The 3,600-nt window shown below is 47.8% G+C and overlaps 1 protein-coding gene across 1 annotated transcript in view; it reads left to right on the top strand.

The window, feature by feature from the left end:
- LOC111728461 (high mobility group protein B1-like) overlaps positions 1-3,600 on the top strand; it is a 4,687-nt gene that overhangs the window by 442 nt on the left and 645 nt on the right. The window lies entirely within an intron of this gene.

Genomic DNA, 3,600 nt, shown 5'->3' with positions numbered 1-3,600 from the left:
GGGCTGCTCCTGTCAGCCTCCTGGGCTCTGCCGAAGCCCCCAGGTGGAAAGAGGGGCTCGAAAGCTGCCTTTGCGCCTCGCTCCCGGAGCTGTTACCCTAGGAAGGAAGCCTGGCGTCGGATGTGCGCTCTCTGGCCTGGCCCCCGGCTCGGCCCGACCCCTCGGCGGGCTCTGGGCGGCCGCTGCGTGATTCTGAGCGCCGCCCCCTCCCCCGCCGGCGCCGGGAACTACGCGGAGGAAGCCCCCGGGGCCGCCCCCTGCCCGGTCACGGGTGCCAGTAGCCCACCACTGCTGGGCCCTTCCTTTCTCCTTTTGAAAGGAGCTAACTCAGGAGAGTGAAATCACGGGAGCGTTTCCCCCAGCCCCCCAAGAAGATTTTATAAATCATTCCTTTCGTTTCAGGCGGGTGTGAAAGCAACTACCATCCATGGGCCCCCTCCTCCCACTGCTTTGTAACTTGTTGGGCTCCTCCACGTAATTATATTCTTCAAAGACACAGCACTTAAGGTTTTCTTTGTTGTAAAAGAAAAAAAACATACTCTGTGGCCGGCCCCATATACCGAGGGTGGCGGGTTCGAACCCGGCCCCGGCCAAACAGCGACCAAAAAAAAAAATAGGCGGGCGTTGTGCGGGCGCCTGTAGGCCCAGCCACTCGGGAGGCTGAGGCGAGAGAATCGCCGAAGCCCAGGAGCTGGAAGTGGCTGTGAGCTGTGACGCAACAGCACTCTACCGAGGGCGACAAAGTGAGACTGTCTCTACCAAAAATAAAAAACCCCAGACTCACGGGTTATTCAGCCAACTTAAGACCTCAAAGCCGGAAAGATCACACAACTGTAGTCCTAGCGCGTGACTCGTGCTGGGCAAGAAAAACACATGACAAGAATGGACATGCGGGGCGAAAGGAAGCTCTTAAATCTCAGCCCTTCACAAGATACTACCTGGTACCATTTTCTTGTGACTCAGAAGCTGGAATTGTTCATTTTCCTTTTGTTTAGACAAGGCTAGGAGGCAGTGTGGAGTGAGGACAGCTCGCATAACACAAACTCCCCGGCGCAGACGCGTCTTCCTCAGGCTCCAGAGCAGGGGGGACTACAGATGCAGTGGCCTGGATAATTTTTCTATTTTTTGTAGAGATGGGGGTCTTCGCTATGTTGGCTCAGGCTGATGTTAAACTCCTGACTTCAAGTGATCCACCTTGGCCTCCCAAAGTGCTGGGATTTTTGGTGTGAGCCACCACACCCTGCCAAGGCTACAACTGTTAAGAGGTTACAGAGAGACACCCCACCCTGTGTAGTCATATACTTCCCACTGCACCCCAGAATTGAAAGCCTCTTACTTATCTGAGCATGTCCATCGGAATCCCCATGAGGTAATAAGCTTAGGCAGGAACAAGCATTTGCCCACTACGTAGTTAGGCACCGAGCTAGGGTCTCAGACACTACCCCATTTAATCTTTACAATAATCCTGTGAGGTAGGTACTATTACTCCCTTTTACAGATGAGAAAACTGAGGCTCTGAGAGTTATTTTAACCCTATCTGTCTGACTCTAGAAACCTCAGGTATAGTGGATAGGTACTGAATTTTAAGTCAAATGAGCTCTTTCCAGGCCAGATGCAATGTCTCATGCCTATAATCCTAGCCCTCTTGAGAGGCCACGGCAGGTGAATTACTTGAGCTTAGGAGTTCAAGACCAGCTTGAAAATCTCTGTCTGTAAAACTAGCTGGGTGTTGTGGCAGGCACCTGTAGTCCCACCTACTCTAGAGGCTGAGGCAAGAGGATCATTCGAGCCCAAGAGTTTGAGGTTGTTGTGAGCTAGGAGGCCACAGAGCTCCACCAAGGACAATAGAGTGAAGCTCTATAAAAAAAAAGAGCCCAGTCTGGTTTTTGACATGTATCAAGTAGATGACTTTGGGGAAGTGTACCCTCTGAGTTTCCTCATCTGTAAGTTTTTAAACTGCATCTTTACTTCACACAGATGATGTAAGGAAATATAAAGATGACACCAACACGCTCTTCACTTGATAGTGACATCAGTGTCCTTGAAGCAAATTCAATTGAATAAACATTTCCTAATTAAGAGGAAGGGCTTTAAGTTAGATGCTTAGGAAAAAAGATAAACCTCCAATTCATGTCTCCAAAAAGCTTACTGTTAAGCAAGGGAGACGGTTCTATTGAACTAGAATAAAAGCAACAGGTCATACAAACAGGGTGGGGCAAATACAAGGGAAAGCATGATAAATTCCAGTTAGGTTAGGCAACAATGAAGAGGTAGAAGCTGGATCTTCAAGATTTGCCTGCTGTGTGCCACACACATGTCTGTGATTCAGAGGATAGCATGTAGTCTGGAGCGTACAGAAGTCTGGAAAAGAAAGCTGTGGACAGACTAAGAATCCCAATGCCTTTCTTCTCTTAACCCTTCCAGATAACCCTCTTCTACCACCTTTCCTGTTCCCCAGACCCAGCTCAACTCCTCCCTCCTTTATTAAATGTTTCTGATTACACCCCTAATCTTGTACTCCACCAAATGTGATCCCTCCATTCTCTGAATTCTTAACTACTTTTGTAAGTCTAACACCAATGCATAATGAACTTGAGCACAAATACATATTTGCTATAACAACTACATGCTTTAGATGAAAACTTCAGCAACTATTACCTTTTTTTTTCTTTGAGACAGAATCTCAACTATGTGGCGCTCAGTAGAGTGCTGTGGCGTCACAGCTCACAGCAACCTCTAACTCTTGGGCTTAAGTGATTCTCTTGCCTCAGCCTCCCAAGTAGCTGGGACTACAGACACCCACCACAACGCCCAGCTATTTTTTGTTTAGCAGGCCCAGACTGGATTCGAACGCACCAGCCCCAGTGCATGTGGCCAGCACCCTAACCACCGAATAAGGGCGCCCAGCCAGAGAGTCTCTTTCTGGCTCAGGCTGGTCTCGAATTCATGAGGTCAAGCAATCCACCTGCCTTGGCTCCCAGAGTGTTAGGATTACAGGCATGAGCCACCACACCTGGCCACATTACATTCTTGTTTATCACCACAATTAAGTACACATAAAGCCAGTATTGTTTTGAGTTGAAGAATGAGGTAATTTTTGCCACATAAGCTTTAATTAGTGCCTGGGGTCACATAGTAAATCACAAGCAGGACTAGAATACCAACCTTGTATGCTTTCCATTGAACCACAAACAGATTACTGAGAAATAAAATGGTAAATGTCCCACTGCTGTGTAAAAATACTCTGAGGACTTCTGATACTTTCAAGGGAGAGAGCTCATGATTGTAGTTGCCTCCAAATTTAGCCTTCCAATCTAAAAAGTTCAGGAAGCTCAGTTTCATCCACCCTTGGGTAAAAATTACTTGCAGCAAAAATCTGATTTCATTATCCCTAATGAGAAATATAATTGCTCCATGGATCAATATTCATGTTCTATTGTCTTCCTAGGCTGATAGAAAATCTAGTTTTAAAAAAACAACTAGAGAGTAATGTTACAGAGCAGAGAGAGTGAGGAGGCTGCGTCTGGCTCCAGCTCTCACAGCCATTACAGTACATTGAGCTCCATAGAGACAGCGCCGGGGCAAGTGAGAGCCGGACGG

Source organism: Otolemur garnettii, unplaced genomic scaffold, assembly GCF_000181295.1.
Source record: "Otolemur garnettii isolate 467f Iridium unplaced genomic scaffold, OtoGar3 scaffold00159, whole genome shotgun sequence".
Classification (NCBI taxonomy): domain Eukaryota; kingdom Metazoa; phylum Chordata; class Mammalia; order Primates; family Galagidae; genus Otolemur; species Otolemur garnettii.
Note: the sequence above shows the minus strand (reverse complement) of the source record. Positions and strands in the feature narration are given on the sequence as shown.